A 21,109-nucleotide genomic window follows, 5' to 3' on the forward strand; every position below is an offset into this window, starting at 1 on the left:
CAGCGGCCCCCGCAGCCAGAGCCGCGCAGGAGCCGCGCCGGAGTCGCGCCGCACCGCCGGGCCTGCAGTCCGGGCGCAGCGCTCCCGAGGGGGCGGCGCCGCCCGGGGACGCGGGGCCCGCCGGGCAGATGCTCCCGGGGGGCTGGGGCGGGCGGGGGTGCGGGTGGCACCAGCTGTTGTTGTTGCTGCTGCTGCTGGTGGCTCGTCTGGATGCAACCGAACGTCCTTTCCTTTATGCGGCGATAGGGACACGCGGCTCCATCGCCTTCTCCGTGGAAGAAGGCGGCCCAGGGCTCGTCACCGCCGCTCCCCATTCCCGATTAGGGGCTTGGGTCCTAGAATCCCAGCTCCGAGGCTGCGCTCGGCCCTTTTGTTGTGGCGGGGAGGGGGTGGCCGCCACTCCGGGGTGCCCCCTGCGCCCCAGGACCCGAAGGTCTGCAGCTGCTGCCTTCCACCAGCCTGCCGCAGTTGGGAAAGTTTCGGGGTTTTCTCCCTATCTGATGTCTTTCCCAGACCTTTAGGGATTTGCTCAGCGGCCTAGAAAAAATATCAAAGAGGAGAAAAATATTGGAACTGGGAGGCCCTAATCACTTAAAAAAAAAAAAAAATCATATCCCTTTCTGTGTGTCTCCAGCTCTTGCCTTTTGTCTAATCTTTGGCCTCTGCAAATCTGCTTTCCAGTCATAGGAGTAACGTGGTCGCCTCTGAGAATGGCTACAAGACTGTCTTTTGTTTTTTACATATAAATTATCTGGGGGGAAACCCCAGAGCTTCCTTGGCATGTTTTAGTGGGGATAAAATCGAGTGCTTCTCTATTGCTGGCCTTTAGAAAAGGAGATTGAGGCCCTCGGATGAACATCTGCATCCCGGCTCCTTTGGGCCTCTCAAGTCTCCAAAAGGTTCTTCCCTATGGCCATGAGACCCCCAAGATCGCTGAGGTGTGTGGCCTGCAAAGTTGGCCCTGCACACTGAAGGAGGAGGAGGACTCCAAACCAGCGTTCTCTTGCTGGGACCCTGCCTTATCCTTTTTCTTCATGCTAACCCTTTCCTGGTGCCAGGACCAGAGAAGCCTGGACCTAACACTGTGACAGGGAGGGGAGGCTCTCTCCACAATCTGGGTTTAGTTTCTTACCTACATGTTGAATTAAAGGTTTTTGTATCCATCACTTGACTGTTCACTTGCTGGCATCTCTCAAATGCATTGCTCTTCTAGAGTTATGGTAGAAAATGACCATTATGATATGTGTATAAATTTAGCAATACATTATGGAAAGGGGGACATTGACAGGGTACAAAAAGGACCCATATGTCTTTCATGTAGGAAATGAATGTTTATGACATTAGATCATCGGCGTTGCATCGTAGCCTCTTTCATTTATACCCTACTGCTCTTTTGAATCAGCTATTTTAGTGAATATGATATTTTTGCCTCAATGAAGCCATTATTTTAAAGAGCAGGTTGGATTTTTTGTCATCGGAAATAGTAGTATATGGAAATATTGTTTGTGCACTTATAAAATTGAGAAATATGTGGCTCCAATTTCTTTTAAAAAAAGTCACCAAAAAAACCTACTAGATTTTAGGTCTAAGATCATGCTTTACTGAATCCTTGCTGCTAAACCCTCAGAAATGGAAGATTCTGTGAAGTAGAGAGGAAAACAGTCAACCTGTGAGAATTTGCCTTGGCTGAATATCTTAGTATATGGTATGGCTTCAGTGGGAGTCAAGTGTTTTGGAATGTTCTTCCCCTTGGATTATTTCATTGACTTGTTAGTTAGAGTAAAGGTGAATTTTTTAAGGTGTTGAGCCCAAGAGCTATATCAGAAGTCAGGATCTCACCATTCATCTGAATTTGGGGCTAGTCATTATTCAGGGAATGGACAATTTCTCTTTTGACACATATGGTTGCTTTCAACCCACTGAGTTCTTCAAAGCATCTTGATATTTATCACTATGTTCCCCCCCCCCCCCCCAGTGCTGGGAATTGAATCCAGGGCCTTGCCAGTGCTAGGCAAGCACTCTACCACTGAGTCATTTTCCCAGCCCATCACTCTCTTCTAATAGTTTTAAAATGCATGTCTTCTCTGTTCCCCTGGGTCTTGGACACAGTGAAGACAGGTGTTACATTTGATTTCACTTTGCATTTTTCACAGAAGGTTGCTGATTGTTTTGCTCATAGTTGGGGCTCAGGTAGTGCTGAATGGATGAAAGATTGGAGATGCTAATGTGTATACCAGAGCGCACCTGAGATTATCATAGTTAGCATGCATTTTAAGAAGGAAAGTTCAATGTATTTTCTCCAAAACCTAATTTGTAAGACTTGTTTTTGTATTGTAGAAACAAACTTGAATTAGATTTAGAACAGGCGTGTACACACACTTTGTATACCAACAGGGTTTAGAAATCACGTAAGTCAAACTACTTAAAGATCTCAAATGTGTAGAAACCATACGCTCTAGTATTCCAACTAGATTCTTGGGACTAAATGATACCTTCTTTATTAAGTGAAAATTATAACATCTGGAGAAACCAACATCTGCCAAATTTCTTGGCATTACTTTGCTGTTTATATATTCAAGATAAAATTCAAGTTTTGGCTTTAGATTCTCTTACTGTAGCTGCTTTGAGTCAGCAAAGCTATTCCAATGCAGTGGTTAGTGGCCATGTGATCAATATCATTAATATGAAGAATATGATTGGGTGTTTTTATTAAGTGGCTAGATGAGTTGCTCTGAAGTGTTTACAGTGTCTTTTGTGGAAATTTTACAAAAAGTGTTATTCAAAAATATTGACTAACTTTGACTTTCAGCATGTCTTACAAAACTGCACAGAGATGCTTGATGGGGGGGGGCCTCTCCTTGAAGAGCAGTAAGCTGTGCAGATGTACTCTATAGGGATATGTTTTTGAAGCCCAACACTATTTACTTGCCAAAAGAAAGGTCAGTACTAGGTGAAAGACTTCATGCTCAGACTTCTATTTTCCATCTTTATTTTGTTGCTATTATCTAGTTTACAATAATGTCTAAACTTTTTGTTCCTACAGAAAAGCTACAATCTGTCATAACATTTGAGTGAATGGTTGGCTACCACTCTTCTCTCCAAGAGCTCTATTCTTTGCCAAACTCAAACTTCAATTATTAGACCACTGTGATCAGTTGAAAGACTGAAGCCATGAATGGAGGGCTTTTAGAAGGTCCAGCCAACAACCGTGACTTAGGCTGACATTATATTAAGAGCAAAGAGCATGACTTTTTCTTTTTTCCTTGTGGTGCTAGAGATGGAACTCAGGGTCTCTTGCATGCTAGAAAAGCATTCTCCCACTGAGCTCCATGCCCAGCCCAAGAGCATACCATCTAAACAAAAAACTTGCATCTTGGGAACCTGGAGAAGTTAGACTGACAGAGGCCACTGGAGCATCATTGAAAGCCAGATGTGACAACTCTATGCAGAAACAACTGCAACAACTAGGGGATTTCTGACAAAGTCTTGGAAATGACTTTGTGATTTTTTTTTTTTTTTGAGACATGGTCTTACAATGTTGCCTAGGCTGACTTCACACTCCTGGCCTCAAGTAATCCTCCTGCCTCAACCTTCTGAGTAGCTGACACTATAGGTGTGGGCTACTGTGCCCAGTTATAAATTATATTCGTAATCCTACTTGTTCTGTAATACTTTGTAATTTATAGGCTACTAGCTTAAAATCCTAACCAAAGGAAGAAAATCCTGAGTGAATTTCTTTCTTTTTCTTTTCTTTTCTTTCTTTCTTTTTTTTTCTTTTTCTTCAGTGCCAGGGATCCAAACCAGGGGCGTTTAACCACTGAGCCACATCCACAGCTCTTTTTATGTTTTATTTTGAGACAGGGTCTCACTAAGATGCTTAGGTCCTTGCTAAATTGCTGAGGCTGGCTTTGAACTTTCAATCCTCCTGCCTCAGCATCCTGAGCTGCTGGGATTACAGGTGTATACTACTGCCCAGCTACGGAGTGAATTTCTAAACTAATAGCTGTCAAATGGCTTTCTGAGTTTTAATCAGCTCTCTTTTTAATACTGATATGTCTGTAAATCTCTATAAATCAAACTCTAACAACTTTATCATTGTTGGCAAATACTAAGTAATTTTAGTAAGTACTAATTTACTAGTTTTAATAAAAAGCACATGGAATTCAGTTGGACACCACACATGTATATTGGAAGGAAAACTTAGATAAACATTTCAGAGATTTAGATGAAAGGATTTGTGATGACAACCAGCTCGTGTACTTTTTGTGAAACATGTTTAGTGGAAATTTTTATACACACACACAGTTTGATCAAGTTATAGAGAAATATTGTAAACAAATCATTTTCACTTGATTTTTACCAACTACTTCATGACATGAACACCACAATTCTTACTAAATTATTTTGTTTCAGCAAATGTGGGACTGAATATATTTTTTTAAATCAAACTTTAAGTAGATCAGTTAAGTGTATGAAATAACTGTTTTTAAAAGAAATTCTACACTCTGACCCAATTCATGCCCTCTATTAAGAAACGCCTAATATTTTGAAACCCAAATTTGCAAGCAGGCAAAACTTAAGGCAACTACCACTTTATAAAGGGATTCCTAATAAGTTCTTTTAAAATAAGCAGTTTGGTCAACATGTTTTGAATGATTCCATCTTTGTATGATCGAGCATTTCATTTGCCAGCTCTCTTCCTCGATTCAAGTCAATCTGCCAACAATTGCTTTTTTTCTTTCATTTACTCCTCACAAAATATATGAAACCTTACAGATTACAGTAATTAGACCTTTCTATGTGGGGAGCTCCACCTTTGCCATCTCTTGCTTTTAGCTGGTATTTCAGTTTTATTTCTTTATATCTAATAGACACTTTTAATTCAAAGTGCCAGGTTTACCTTAAACTTCTCCTCCTGCACCCTTCTCTAGCCCAGCATATTTTCTTAATTGGACTCAAAATCTGTCTATTCCCTTAAATCCTTTCTCTGCCTTGCAGTCCATACAATCTATAATCTTACAAGTGCATTTACATAGCTTATTTTAGTGTCAACAGGATCTTGCAGATCAAGTCTATTTTCCTTGTTTCAAAGATGAAGAAGCCGGCCAAGAGAAGTAAATTGACCTTAAGATAATGTACTGCCCAGGCACACAGAACCTGTGATAGGTAGAATAATGGCACCAAAGATGTCAATGTCCTAATCCCTACAACCTTTTTTATTTTTTTTATGGGAAGGGGGTGGGTACTGGGGATTGAACTCAAGAGCGCTTAACTACTGAGCCACATCCCCAGATCTAGTTTGTATTTTTTTTTTAATTCAGAGACAGGGTCTCACTGTATTGCTTACTGCCTCACCTTTGCTGAGGCTGGCTTTGAACTCAAAATCCTTCCTGTCTCTACCTCCTGAGCCTCTGGGATTGCAGGTGTGGGCCACGGCCCCGGCCCCATAACCTTTGAATATGTTACTTTACATGATATAAGTGACTTTGCAGGTATGATTCTGATAAAGATGATGAGATGGGATGATTTCTTGTCAGGAGTGGTGAATGAATCATTGCTTTGAACTGCAAAGTCCTGGGCAATAGACACCCACTTTGGGAATTTCTGGTGCAAGGGTACCAAGAAAACTGCCCACTCTGAACTACTTGTGTGGGTGGATCCAGTAGAATCAGGGATCTTTATAAAAGAAAGGCAGAGGGGTTAGAATCAGAGGAGATGTGATGATGGAAGCAGAGGGTCAGAGTTGAGATAAAGGATGTTACACCACCAGCTTTGAAGACGGAGGAAAGGTCCATGAGCCACCTTTAGAAGCTGGAACAGGCCAGGAAACAGGTTCTCCCCTAAAGCCTCCAGAAAGCATAGTTTTGTGAACATTTTGAGATTAGCCCAGTGAAACTGATTCGGAACTTCTGATCTCCAGAATTGGAAGATAATAAAGTCAGATTGTTTTAAGCCACTAAAATTTTGGTAATATATTATTGTAGCAATTGGAAACTATACAGACCCAAACGCCTAACTACTATAAAAAGAGATAACAACTGTATTTCCTGGACCACTTTTTGGAATCAAGCTGCTAAAGATAACATTTGAAAAAAATGCATGGGGTTGTTGCATCTGTTTAGCAAAATTCTGCCAAATTGGAGCCATGACATGAATCCTTGGGGAGCACCTCAAGGGATTACCAAAATAAGTATTTTTCATTCAAACGAGATCAGAGGGCTGCAATGTTTCTTTTCATAAGCAAAGGTACATCCACTCGGCCATGTTCTTTCTAGAGTTTGGGTTCACTTCTGCAGAGAGAAGTTGGTTGACTTTTGAACCCCCTGTCAAAAGATATTTTTAGAAAGCTTGCTTGCTTGGAAGCTTTGCCCGAATTTTTCTTGAAATATAACTCTTGTTAGTAAAACGAGTTAGAAGAAAGTGGTGATCAGATGTCACCACAAGCTCTCAGTGCCTTGAAATGTTAGGGGAAGCCCTGCCCCCCCTCCCCAACTTGAGTAGTCTCCCCGTTGTCTCAGGGGCTCAGAACACACCCAGTATTTATCCACTTCTCTTAGGCAACTGGGCCCCTCTAGCTCCAGGGCGGGCACCATTTAAACAATTGAAGGAGCCCCACGCTGGCAAGGGCAGGTGCAGTGTGTGAACCAACGATAAGTCTCAACCCTGAGCCTGTTAGAGAACACAGGAAAAGAACAATCACTTGGGATTTTCGTTGAGAACAAAAGAATTCAGTTGAATGTAGACAAGTGAGGGAGACAGGTTGACCCTGGGGCAGGTCCCCAAACAGCAGCTGAAGAGGTCCCTGGGGAATCAGTAGAGAGTGTGGAATTCCAGCCTGTGTCCCTGGGAAGGAAAAGGATAGGGACCTGGCTTGGCATGAGTTTCCCACAAAGAAATAAAGTCAAGAATGGAGAGAAGCTAGAACCTTCTTTACTTTGGGGCTTTGGCAAAAAGGTAAGTCAGTGGAGAAGGGAATCGCCTGGTAGCGGAGGTCCTCGCATGTTGGAGTAGCATACATACCCCACCTACCCCAACCCTTATTCATGTCAACCTGAGCCCTCACCGGCATGCTTGTGTCTGCCTGAGTCTGTTCTTTTGACCCAGACTCTTTTTCACATTCTCTCTTTCCAAACACCCTTTTATCTAGTTTTCTTTCTTGCAGAGAAATGTTTGAATAGTTCTCATTTACCCAGAGTATAAAGCATGAATTTTTAAGTCTTGCCTTTCCAGCCTCCCTTGGTCTTCCTGGAGCATGTGACTTCTCCCACCTTTACCTCCTGTTCTTCACCAGTTTAAATAATTTTCTCTGGTAGGACCCTCTTACCATTCTTGTTCATCCTCACTTCCCTTCACCTACAGCCTTTTTCTGCTCTTAAGATCAGGTTCTCAATAGCATCTGCCCTATGAAGACAGAGTGCCAAACTACTTATTAAGCCAAAAAGAGGGGGCACATGATCAGGGGGAGGGGGTAGTATATTTTTGTGTAAGCTCATTTCAGAGTTTTTACCCTCTTATGTTTTACAGTCCAAGTAGAAAAATAAAAGAATACACTAAAGTTCTTTTTATGTAATTACGCAAGATGAAACCTACCAAAGCTTGGGTGGCTGAAAGCTGCTATTGCCTGTCAGTAGTGTTTATTTCTAGGCATTTCAAGGACTCACCCACAGTAAATACCAGGATGTTTTATTAAGGAGAGTATGTATGTGCAGCATGTCCGCCTGTGTTCCTAAAAGTGGTTAGATAGAAGAAGTCCTCTTGGTGACTGGATGTTCAAGCCACTGCAGCATAAATAGGGCAATCCTGTGCTACAGTGATTTCCAATTTCAGTTGGTGCCCAGAATAATAATTATGGAGACAATTAGGTTAAGCTCTCTCATATTGTATAATCTGTTTGGAAAGATAAGATTATCAAATGTAAATTTAATATATTCATCAAGTGTTTCGAACCCTTACTTTTACAGAAAATATAAAAAGATATACTCAAATGTGAGAACTCCAAGATATTTTGGAATAGTGAGAAGTAGCAAATAGCACAGGAAAAGATGGCTTAGGACCAGATACTTTGCAAATGAGTTCTGAGTATATGGAAGATTGTTTCATTTTATTATTTTGCTTGTCTTATTTTAAGCTGTACTGCAAAGGAATTGAGAAGTTTAATGAGGAAACACATAACTATTTCCAGGTCAAATGAACATTTTTATTTGTTTACACACATACACACACACACACACACACACACACACACGATTTAAGTAGTGATTGAATTTGAAGTGGGGGAAGGATTTCTAATTTTGACATGGCTGAATGAAAGACACTGAACGTTTTTATTAAAACTATCTTAAGTCTATAAGATGACTCATATTGATAGACTTCTGATTTTAAAAACATCAGTAGTTTTCCGGTCTCAATGGATGAGGGTCACTCTTTTCCACTTTATGCTGACAGTATTAGAGTGGTTCCTTTGCACCACTGAAATCTCTCCTGTCAGAAAGGAAGGCCAAAATATAATGTTTTCTAATGGAAATTTGTCTTAACAGAGAAGTAAAACCATGTATATTGGGTCTTAATATTTTATTATTAAATAACATTTATTATTTAGTTGTTGATTAATAATTATCATTCACTTTTCATGATATTTTGCTAATAATTTGGATGAGGACTTGGTCAAGCCATGGATCATGCTTTCTTATGAAATAAAGTTAAGAAGGAGTTTGCAAAATTTAGATCCAAGTAAAAAAGCTTCTGTGGGCAGTAACTCTGGCAGAAACAAAATTTCAGAATGGGACAGATTAACGTTTCTTTTTTAATCAGTGGGAAAAAGATTTAGATCCTTTTGGTGACCAAAAGTTTCAAGGAAGGGCTGTTGTGACTTGGTTACCCCAGCTTCCAGGGTGATCTTGGGTTATCCTGATGAAGACATGGCTCTAGAAAGTTCATTAGGACATGATCCTACTGTGTTATGAGCTGTCCTGGCCGTCCTTGGAGGATTGTCATTGGTCCTAGGGAACAGGTTTGAGATTGCTGTTGACACTGCTGGACACATCCGATGAGAACGTGTTTATCCTTACCACGCTGTAATCCACTTGTGACTTTTGGTGAGGCGGGGTTGGATTGGCAGGCCCCTGTGCACAGAACCCTTCAACAGCAACCTCACTGTCCTTGGTCATCACAGGCTCAGCTCCAGAATAGCTGGACTGAGTGCAGTGGGTGGAGAAGTCCAGGAATTTTTTTTTTTTTTTTTAAGGATAGCAGCTAAATGGGTAGTTTTAAAGTCTTGTTCATGAAACGTGGACCAGTCCCAGAGAATATTTTGCTTTGAAGGAAAGAAGAATCAGGGAGACATGTAGGGAGCTTGAGATATTTTCAGGGCCAGTACATTAGTTTTCTATTGAGGCCTTAACAAATTACCTCACATTTAGTGGTCCAGAACCCCCTTTATCATGGGATAGTTTTCATGGGACAGAAGCTGGGCACAGCATAGCTCAGCGAGTCTCTGCTGGGAGCTTCACAGGGCCAAAATCAAAGCTTCTGCTGGGCTTTGTTCTTTTCAGAGGCTCTGGGGAAGAATCTGCTTCCAAACTCATCCAAGTTGTCCAAATCCAGTTACTTGCAGATGCAGGGCTGGGGTCCCTGTTGCTCTGCTGTCTGTCAGCCAGGAGACTTTTTTAGTTCCACAAAGCCACCTACAGTCTGTCACCTTGCGGCTTCTGTCGCAGGCCAGCAGCAGCACATTTCATCCTCCCTGTGTCAGATGGCTCTGGTTTGTTCATCTGCTCTGCCTCTGACCACAGCCAGAGAAAAGTCCTTCACCTTTAAGGGCTCATGTGGTTAGATTGGACCTGCGGGATGATCCAGAGTAATCTCCCTATCTCCTGAAGCACTTCACTTTAATTACCTCTGTAGTCCCTTTTGCCGTTTGACAGAATCCATTTCCCGAGACTAGGTACACAAGGTGTGCACATTCTGCTGCCACAGCCCTAGTGTAGAAGATGGGTCATGAATCTCCAGCAGACAGAGGCACCTGCCACGGGAGGTGTCCAGGAGGTGGAAGACTGCTCAGCATGTTCTCTCTGGAATTCTGGAAAAGAGTTCTGGGCAAGTGACTTCTTGCGCCTTTTGCCCCTAGACTTTAGAAACCTGGCGTGGGCACACAGAAGCAAAACGCAAGGCAGTTTATGCAATATCAAAAGCTATTGTAAAGTACTGTATTTAAAGCCGAGTTTTGTATTTTGATTCTGAGAACTGAGGAGTAAAGTTTATTTAGATAATAAATATTTAAGTAGGATTTATTAAATATGTATTACGTGTTATTTAAATAATATTTAATAAATATTTATAATACCTCAGTTGCACTTAACATTACATCAGCGTAATAGAGACAAGGACTCTCCTGGACACGGATAAAATAACAGTAGCAATTAGCTAATGTGATGGGTGCTTATCACTACACAGAGTAACTCGACAGATTATTTTATTTAATCTTCACATCAATCCTTTGAACTATAAATGTCATTCTGATTTTATAGAAGAAGAAGGTGGGGTTCAGAGAAGGTACATCACTTTCCCAAAGTCACACAGTAATGGGCATAATCCACTGTGTTACAGGAGGCCACCTAGCCTTTACCCTCAGACTATGTCATTTTATGAGTTTGAGGATAAAATTATAATTTCACAGTTTTTTTCCTATTTATTGATTTATTTATTGTGGTCCTAGGGATGGTACCCAGGGCTTCACATATGGTATGCAAATGCTGTACCACTGAGCTATATCCCCAGCCCCAATTTCACATAATTTTAATCATCGTGGTATTCTACCAATATAAAATGGGGCTCTTAATTGTCCTGGTAATTTTTTAAATTTTTGATTTGTTATATATGACAACAGAATGCATTACGATTTGTATTACACATATGGAGCACAATTTTTCATATGTCTGGTTGTACAAAGTAGAGTCACATCCTTCATGTCTTCTTACACGTACTTAGGGTAACGTACCTTTCCTACCCTTATGCCCCTTCCCTTTCTCTCCCTCCGCTTTGTCCTGGTAATTTTTAAGAAGAAAGGCAAAAAAATACCCCCTTATGTGGTCCTTATTTACCTTTGATCCACGAAGAGTGACCTTGAACAGTTATTTGCTGAGCATCTCCTAAGAGCCAAGTTTGGAACTTGGTGCTGTGTGGCATCCAGATTTGTAGAAGAGTTCATACAAAGAACTCTCAAGGGCTCTTAAGGGATGTTCAGTAGAGCAGTGTGGGATTAGGGCTATACCCAGCCAGGGTTCCGGGCTTCATTTGGCTTGGGTGCAAAGTCCAGTAGTGTTAGAGAATCCTGATCCGTGTTTGAGCTCACCATTGGCAAGTTGGAGGTTGAAAAGGATATGGTCCAGTGTAGAGCAGTCACTCAGGGATGACTATTTGGGATTTATGAGATGCCTTTTTCTCTTTTGGCACAGGGGGAGGAGTTTATTTGCTCCAAAGTAAAATAAAATAAAATACCAGTATTTATTTAGTATTTGAACTTACTTGTAAAAATTTGATCTTTTTCTCTATTTAAGAAAAGCTCCCTGGTTTATTTTTGTTTATACAATAATCCAAAAATTAATTTTAAAAAATGATTGTTTTATGTGAATATAAGCATTTTCCACAACTTATGAAAATGTCATAAAAGAAAAGAAAAAAATTTTGCAGGGAGGGGCTGGGGTTGTGGTTCAGAGGTAGAGTGCTCGCCTACCATGCGTGAGGCACTGGGTTTGTTCCTCAGTACCATATAAAAAAATAAAATAAAATAAAGATATTGTATCCACCTATAGCTAAAAAATAAATATTAAAACAATTTTTTACAGGGAATACCCTACACACCACTTAGATTCTGCAATCAACATTTTACTATACTTGCTTTATTACTTATCTATTCATGTATTCATTCCTTGTACCCATCTATTAATCATCTTACTTTTTGATATATTTTAAAGTATATCTCAGCCTAATACTTCAGAATGTATATCATTAATAAGTGTTCAATATTTATTTTTCTCTTAGAAAAACTTCTAGACGAGGAAATACAATATAATTATAAGTGTTAGGATATACATTCACCTGTGCAACCCAAACCCTTGTCAAGATATAGAATATTACCACCACTTATTCTCTATCCCAGCAAATCTTTGCCCCTTTTCTTTAGGGTCAACTTCAGTTCTGATTTTTGTCTATCATAGTTTGTTGGTTTGTTTGTTTCTAGAACATCATATAAATGCAATCAAGACAGTATGTACTCTGGTGTGTTTTATTCACCATAACATTTGTTGAGGTCCACCCATGTTGTGGCTTATGTCAGTACAGTAGTGTGTTTCTTTTTATTGCTTAATAGTTTTCTGTCATGTGGATTCTCCAGTTCTCTATTGATGAACACTAAGGTTGGTTTTAGTTTTGGCTGTGAAAATTTTATACAATTCCTTTGTGCACACAGTTTTCATTTCTCTTGAGAAGATACTTTGGAGTAGAATTTCTGGCGAATAGGACGGGTGAATGTTCAGTTTCATAAGAAACTGAGAATATTTTGCAAATTGTTTATATCTTTCTGTATTCCCATCAAAAAATGTACATGAATTTCACTTCCTCCACCTTCTTATCAGTATTTGGCATTGTCTTTTTAATTCTGGCCATTTTTGAGGACAGCTATTTATATATTTATACATATTTTTTGACAAAAATATATAGTACATGTATTTTACTTTCCACATATAAGTGGCTGGAGTTTCTCAAAAGTATTGAAGCATTTTTAGGAAACAAAATTGAAGTTTCTCTGCTCTGTTTATGTTTATTCTCAACAATATTTTAATGCAAACTTTTTTCTTTGCTATTTTATTGGCCCCGTCACAGTTTCAAATGATCTCAGTGGCTATCCTGCCTGATCATGCAGAACCACTTCATCACATGCTTACTGGTAGCTGCTGTGGATTCATGATCAGATGCAGCCTGACAGGTGAGGGGACCTCCAACTGCCCAGTATGGGGTTCCCTCTGACTTGGCCACGTGTTTTAGTCACCTGCTCAGTAGGCACACGCTGGGGCTGTCTGTGTCCCAGAGGGGCTTTATGAAGACAGTGCCCAGTGTTGATATCATTAATTGAGTCACCATGTGACCAGGTTAAAGCTTGGTGAGACCTTGGCCTTTCAGGGGGAAGCTCATGTCATGTGCAGATTTGGTGGAGCTGAGCTGCTTTAGCCATTGGAAGTTTGAGATTGAGGGAGAAGTGGGTGTTGGTTCCTGTCTCGCAGTCCTATTTCTTCCTCCTGTGACCTTTCCTAACTTTTCTATTTCAGAGCCATCTACTCCATTTAAATTGTTTCCATTTAGAGAATGGTCCTGTGCAGGGGCAGTTCCCCTGTGGTATACACTGCAGCCCTTTTAGTAGAAATATTTTCCCCAAGCCCTTTGTCTTCTTTGGACTCTACATAGGCATATGGAATTTGTGGTACAAATAGCCCTTCTGTTGTTTATATTAAAATAGAGATTTTTTTTTAAAAAATGATTTTTTTTTCAATTTTAGGGCATTTCCTTGCTTTGATGCTCATGAGCTATGTTACTCAGTCTCATTCCTCCTTGTGGAGCTCTGTATTAGGAGTTTAATGTGTCAGAAATACTCTAGATATTGCTGATTAGTATATACTATCACTGTTAGTATTTATCACATTTAAGGTGTGGTTATTCAGAATTATGAAAACAACAGTTTTAAATAAATCCAAGTCTGTTATTCCCAATATTAAATACAAAAGGGCCATATCTGCTCTTTAAGGATGGCGTGAAAGAAATTACTTGTGTTTACTAGCATTTGATTTTTAAAATATTACCATCTAATCAGAGGTTGGAGGTGATGGGATTTGCCATGCCTCCTTTAGAACAAGGTCTTTCACTCTTCGCTGGGCGGGTCAAGCTCCTCTCTTTGTTACCTACCATCTGCTCTACATGTTTTTGCATGTGTGATAAGGCATATGGTTGAGGGATAGAAAAGTCAATGCATGCAACTGGTGAGCGTGGAGGACACGGTGTCTGCAGTCTGGCCAAGTTTGCAGCTCATCTGCCAGAGCACAGAGAGCCCTTTTAAAAAGCGACTTTGCTCTCCGGGCCCTGTGTGGAGAGCCCCTCTGTCTTATTTTGTCCAAATGTTGCAAATACGGCTGCAGAAAATTAAGTCTCTCCTCCCCAGATGATTTTGATGGCCACCGTAGTTTTATGTGTACATTTTTTTTCTTTTACCAAAAATGTAAAGACTACACAGCGAAATTAAGCTCAGAAATCTTTGTTCATTCACCTCTTGGCAGAGCAAACTGTTTGAGGGGTTTTTTAATGCCCACTTTATATTTTCTTTAGAATTGATTCTTCTGCCAGAACTTAGATTTTTAGTTGGATTTAAAATTGATTAAAAAAAAATAAAAAACTCTCATTGTGTACTTTCTCCACTATTTTTTTTGAAACTGTTTTTTTCACTGTCTTGAACCTCATTTGCCTTTTAAATTAAAAAAAAAATCATTGTCGATACCATTACAGTTTTTTCATTGTCTTCATTGAAATCTAGATGTCACATATAAATATTAAACACAGGCATTCTAAATCAGTATGTGTTAAAGTATTTTATAAATGCAAAGTAAGCAGGAGAAAGGAGTTCCTAGGTTTTGGACAAGGGCTATTATTTATGAGCAAGTGTTAGAGAAAAATGTTATTAATTGGGTGGGACTTCTCTCTACTCATATCTTCCCATTTCCAAACTGAGACTCTTGAATTAAATACTTCTCAACTTTATCCTTTTGCTGACTGCTGCATGGCTGATGAGCCCTCTTTTCACCCATCCATTGGTCTGCTGAACAAAGAATCTCCACTTTTCTTATTTTTCACCACTGAAATGTTGATATCATTATTATAAATGTGCATAGTCCTTGAGAGATTTTCAAATGCTTTCAGATCCATTATCTGTTTGGCTTTTCATAATCCTGAGAGGAATTCAGGAGAGATATTATTCCTTTTTATTTATTTATTTTTTTCTGGAATGAGCTGAGATTCTGCATTTTATTTTATGTCATTAGTTTATTTAAAAACATATCTGACATGCTATAGGAGTGGAGTAGTTTGACCTATTTTCCAAAGAGATTGACCTCTTAAAACATAGCGGAGGGGGCTGGGGATGTGGCTCAAGCGGTAGCGCTCTCGCCTGGCATGCGTGCGGCCCGGGTTCGATCCTCAGCACCACATACAAACAAAGATGTTGTGCCCGCCAATAACTAAAAAAAATAAATATTAAAATTCTCTATCTATCTCTCTCTCTCTATCTCTCTCTCTCTTAAAAAAAAAAAAAAAAAAAAAAACATAGCGGAGGGCTGGGGATATGGCTCAGTGGTGGAGTGCTTGCCTCGCATGTACGAGGCCTTGGGTTTGATCCCCAGCACTACAAAATTAAAACATAGCTGGTTATTGTAGCCACAATCTGTAAGGCTGGCAAATCACAAGTTATAGGCTATCCTTGGAAATTTAGTGAGATCCTATCTTTAAAAATTGAAGAGCACTGGGTATGTAGCTCAGTGATAAAGTACCCTGGGGTTCAATCCCCAGTACCAAAAAAAAAAAAAAAAAAACAGAAAATCCAGATTGAAAGTACACAGTTGTAGTGATACATACCTGTAATCCCAGTGACTTGGGAGGCTGAGACAGGAGGATTGTAAATTCAAGGTCATCCTCGGCAATTTAGTGAGACCCTGTCTCAAAATTTAAAAAAAAAAAAAAAATTAGGAAGGGCAGGGGATGTGGCTCAGTATAAAGTGCCCCTGAGTTCAATCTTTGGTGCCTGCCACACATATTAAAAAAAAAAAAAAAAAAAAAAAAAAAGAACACAGTCATCATAATTAGGAACCAACATTTGTTTCCCTGGGATTCCTGCATTGACCTCGTGAACTGGAGGCTGTGAACTCCCCAATGCTGTGTCCCATCATGGTGTTGTAGAAAGCCCTAGGGAAGATAGAGACTGACAGCAGGAAAAAGGATCACACAAAGTGCTCGATTTGCACAACCTTGCTGCCCTGCATGCTGAGACTGCATTTTAGCAAGTTCCCAGGAGGTGCTGGTTTAAGGGTTTGACTTTGAGTACTGGGTGTCTGTGCTCAATAAATTCTGCCCTGACTGCACTTGTGATTCTCTACTTCAGAGTTGAAAAAGCAAGAGGCATCCAGTAGAAATTAACTCAGAATTTTGGTCTTTTCCCCAGGCTTGCAATTATGGATTGTGATCCTCTCCTGGGGTACTGGGTGGTGGCGGCAGGGAGGCCAGCTCCCATTGGCAGGGTTGTCATGTTGTTGCCACATGTAGAGCCAGCTGTGCTGCTGGTGTTCTGAGCATGTGCAAGGTGTGCAGGGCTAAGCTCTCATGTTCAGTAGGGTGGGTGCATTTTGGCTTTCCATATTTTCAATCAAACATAGGTTCACTAGGGTACCTGCATCTGTGGAACATCTATATCAAATACAAGTACTGGCAGAAATATGGGGGGTCTGAAGGATCCAGGGATCAGACTGGCGGGCAAGATGGAGGTGGAAGAGGTGGGACTTGCCAGTTCTTACTGAGGTAGCTGAGCAGAGGTTTGCATCTGGGTTCCAGGTTGCAGGCTCTGAGGCCCTTCCTGAAGGTAAGCTAAAGGTGTGAGGGCTGAAGCAGAGAGGCTGAAGGAGCTGTGGTCAGCTGCACTGGGACTCAGGCAGGGAGGGCAACGCTGCTGTGGCCCTGCCTCAGTCTCATGGGCATGGGCTGTGGAGACACTGCCCAGACACTGTTGTCCAAGAGCGAATTCAAACATGGAAACCCAGTTCTGATTCTTCCTCCTTGTCAATAGTGTCACAATTGATCCTTGATGGTCTCCCTAGAGGAAGGAGCACTCTGGCCTGTACACTGCTTCCATTTGATCTCTGAATCTCAAGAGTGCTCTCCAAGCTGCACGTCTGCTACCCTTGACTCCTCGTCTTCCAGGTGTGCTGCCAGATGTCCATATTCTGGCTCCCACAGCAGCAGGTTCTTCACCTGGCCTGCTCCTCTCTACCACCCAGCGCCCGCGGTGCCAGTCAGCTTCTCCTCTCCAAGCCTGATGTGTCTATTATTCCTTTTTATAGATGAAAAGCAGTGTGATTGACAGGACTGTGGCATAAGTGGAGGTGGTAGGCCCACACTCCTCTTCCTTTCTCCCCTTGGCTCATCTCTGTTGGTGGCCTAAGCACCCACACTGTTTCCATCTTGATTTCTGTGCAAAGACTTTCTGCTTGGAGCTACCCAGTTTCCTGGGAGCAGTCCCTGCAGCTTACCAAGCGTAGCTTACATGTTCACAGTGAAGCACTGGTGGTTACTTGGTTGGTATCAGCACTGGGCATGTGATGAACTAAGACCTAGTCCCTGCTTTTCAGGAACTGAAGCTCCCATGGGGGTAGCAAAGATTAACATGGTCGGGGGAAAGGAGGGAGAAGGAGCCAAGTACTGTAGGTAGAAGCAAGACAGATGGTAGCAGAGCAGGGAAGAAGGACCAGGGCAGGCAAGGAGGACTGCATAGGGAAGCTGCTTTCAAGCTGGGGGTGAAGGCAAAGAATGAATCATAGAGAAAAGGGGATAAAAGCACTCTCTCCATCCAAGGGCCACTCTGCATTCATTTGTGTGAACTGTAGCTCTTAGGGGGGACAGTAGTCATGCTATTCACAACCAAGATGCCTAAATTCATAAAGTATTTGAAAAAAGATTTTTATAAGTTTGTTTGATTTGCAAAACTATCAATTGCTGAGCTGTGGCTTAGCGGTAGAGCACTCTCCTAGCACATGCAAGGCCCTGGGTTTGAGCCTCAGCACCACATAAATAAATAAATAAAGTATTGTGGCCAACTACAACTAAAAAGTAAATATTAAAAATAAACTATCAATTGCTGAACTTGGTGTCAACTCAGGTCTCACACCATATGAGGGCATAATGAGTAGTGAGTGTCATTCTAAGGCCGTGAATTGATTGCTGTGATCTATCTTTCTCTCTCAAAGCACTGTAAGTCCTTTTGCCCGTTTATTCTCCTTGGTCGATTAATCTTCAACCAGATATTCCAACATCAAAGGGTCTGGCCTTCCCAGCACAGCTCTCCCCAGCCCCAGCCTCCTTCGCTAATCTCAGGCAATTTATTTAGAATGCAATTAGTTGTCTTTGTGACTGATCTCTTTTACTTTCTTTCCTCATTCTTGTTCTTGCTTTTTCAGTTAAGTTGGCTCAAAAGCATCCACATCACAGTAAGCAAAAGGGTACAGAAAGTTCAACCCATTTAAAGTAAATTTCAGCAAAGGAAGAAAGAGACCGTGAAAATTGTTGAATGAAGCCACTCGTGCCTGGGTCTTAGTTTATATTAGGGTTATCGAATGAGCAGCGTTTATCTTTCCAAGATGAGGAAGTTGATGTTCAGTACCTTAGTGGGAGCGATTTAGTTCTCAGTTGAAAAGGCACCTCCAGTGTCCTCATGGAACCCACCCAAGAGGAGATACCTCAGTGTGGTGAGTGGGCTCTCACAATCAGGATTAATTAGAGGTTTCTTTAATTCTCTTGCCTTGGAAGGAATTGAAAGGAAAGTAACAGAGGGAACCTATATTTCAATGCTACTCATTTATTCACTTATTCACAGATATTTATTGAAGCCCTCCACTTATTTATCAGGCATTATAAAATAGACTAATGATCCCTGCCTTTTGAATTTACAATTTATTGCATGCATCAACCATTCAGTTAGCAGGATTGCTGTTCCAGATGAAAAAAAAAAAAAAAAAGTGTGCCTAGACTGGTTATAGAACACCAGTCTAGAGGTGTATGACCATGGGCATGCAATTTTGTCCTGAGCTTTACACTGCACCTTCCTGTGTGGTTCTAATTACTTGTCACTTTTCTTGATAATGGTATAAGCGACTTCCTACTTTGCTGTGAAAACACAGGTTTGCTAACAAGTTACTTAACGACTGTCATGAGAAAAGTAGAAATGTTACATACTCATATCTAACTGAATGTGAAAAATATTTTCCTTCTCCCCCCACCCTGTTATGTAAATTATTCAAAGCTGACCTAATTTGAGATGGTAGCATGAAGCCAAATTACTTTCAAAGGATAAAGAAAAGGGAAATAGCTCTGTTACTTTAGGAAAAAGTAAATAAAATAAAACAAATGTTATAAGATGAAATGTATTATGATGAAAGTAGTAGCAGATAACTTCCTGCAGCTCCTGGCTGGTTGTCCCCAGGTTGCCTCTGAGTAAGGGATAACAATGCAGACCCTTGATAACTGCTCTTGTAACCACTGCTTCTCAAACTTCCTTGTGCATGGTGATCATCCAGGGATCCTGTTAAATGCAGGTTTGGATTCAGCTGGTGTGTTGTGGCCCCTGAGATGCTGCACCTCTTAACAAGCTCCCAAATGAATCATGATGGGGCTCCTCCGTGGACTAGACTTTGAATAGTGAGGCTCTGCCTTACAACGCAGATCCTGAAGTGTAGAGATCCACAGACCCGTGGGACCCAGAACCTATCTGTAGAATGTGCCTCCCTTCCTGTACTGGTACTGTTTTGCTGTTGCCTTTGGCCTTAGGCTTTTAACTCCTCTGATTTTAGAAAGCCATCTAGGAAATTTCTTTCTCCCTTCATTCAAAGCCTTGGTGCAAGGGAGGGAGATGATTGAGACCCTTAAAGGGGTTTGGTGGAACACAAAGACTTATTAGAAGGGATTCTACATCCTTTTTTCTAGGTAACCATTCACTCAGTGACTTCATTCATACAATAAAAATATTATTATGTACATAATGAAAACACTCTGTAATAGTGATCTGAGTTGTGAACTTTGGTTTGATGACTTTTATTCTGCTTTTAGGCTACCTCCAGTCCTTTGGCCTATATTCCCTGTCCAGTGAAAGCTATTTTAAGGAGGAAGAGAAATATCAATATTGTTCTGGTTCTAGTCTGTGCTTAGTATTGAACCACTCTTTTTCTTTTTAAATGGAGTGTGTGTGACTGTTATCCACTGCAAAACTTGCACATTTTTATGTGTTTGTATTCGTGTGATTTCAGTATTAGGCAAATAGCATCTTGAGTAAGTCATTTAATGTGTGGTCTTGGGAACCCCTTTAAAGAAGTGACAGTTGGCTATTGTTACTCAGAGATGCAGAGTCCTTGATTTTCTTCCTTTCCCTCTCCCCTACCCCACACCCACCCACCCACCCACCCTCCCCCCCCCCCCCCCCCTCTCTCTCTCTCTCTCTCTCTCTCTCTCAAAGTAATAATGAAGAGCTAGATCTTTGAGCAGATATAGTAAAAAGACTTGGGTTTTGGATCACACCCAGGTAACAGTGAAGCAGGCTCTGGCCATTGCCTCTGGCTGCTCAAGTCTTCTTTGTCCCTGCTTGATGTCTTCTTTGTCCCTATATAGAAGGTGGCTCAGGCACTGCTGAGGCAGCAGAATTCCCCAGTGACCTTTTAGTAATTTATCTCCTGGAGACTCTTAGCTGCCTGCAGAATCCCATCGGGCTGTAGAGAAGCCTTTAAAACAATCATCCGTGTGAGCACTTGTCTTTCTAGTTCACAGGGCTTTTATTTTGGGTTTGTGTTTTTGAATGAATTAAGTGAACTTGAGACCTGTAGTGCTGGGTGGCAGGAAACGCTCAGAGAGCAGGCATTCCCAGTAGGCTGCAGACCTCCTGGTCTGCCCTTGCTCCAGGGCATCTGGGTCCCATGAACTGGTAGAAGGGAAAGAAGTTGAGAAAAGGCACCCCGAGTGCTTGCTCCTGGCTTTCCAACTTTGATTCAGCAACTCTTCAGTCACTGTCACCCTGCCTATGACTCCATCTCTTCTTTTCATATAAACCTTGAGGCCTCTCTCACCCCCAAAACACACCTGTGAAACAGCCCCCTTGACCAGTAGCGCCTCAGCTTTATTCCTTTGATTCCATTACCAGAAAAACTACTGTCTTCAGGCAGCCTCCCCACTGCTCACCCCAGGTTTATGCCTTGCCCCTCTGCCATGGGTTCCCTGCACTCACCTTCTGCCAAATCCGGCAGCCTCCGTCTGCTGTCTTTCCCTT

At 41.3% G+C, this 21,109-nt stretch overlaps 1 protein-coding gene across 2 annotated transcripts in view; it reads left to right on the top strand.

Annotated features, from left to right (window-relative positions):
- The window catches only part of Fam171a1 (family with sequence similarity 171 member A1), a 115,800-nt gene that overhangs the window by 371 nt on the left and 94,320 nt on the right, over positions 1-21,109 (top strand). The gene's annotated exons all lie outside the window — the stretch shown is intronic.

Source organism: Callospermophilus lateralis, chromosome 13 (assembly GCF_048772815.1).
Source record: "Callospermophilus lateralis isolate mCalLat2 chromosome 13, mCalLat2.hap1, whole genome shotgun sequence".
Classification (NCBI taxonomy): Eukaryota; Metazoa; Chordata; class Mammalia; order Rodentia; family Sciuridae; genus Callospermophilus; species Callospermophilus lateralis.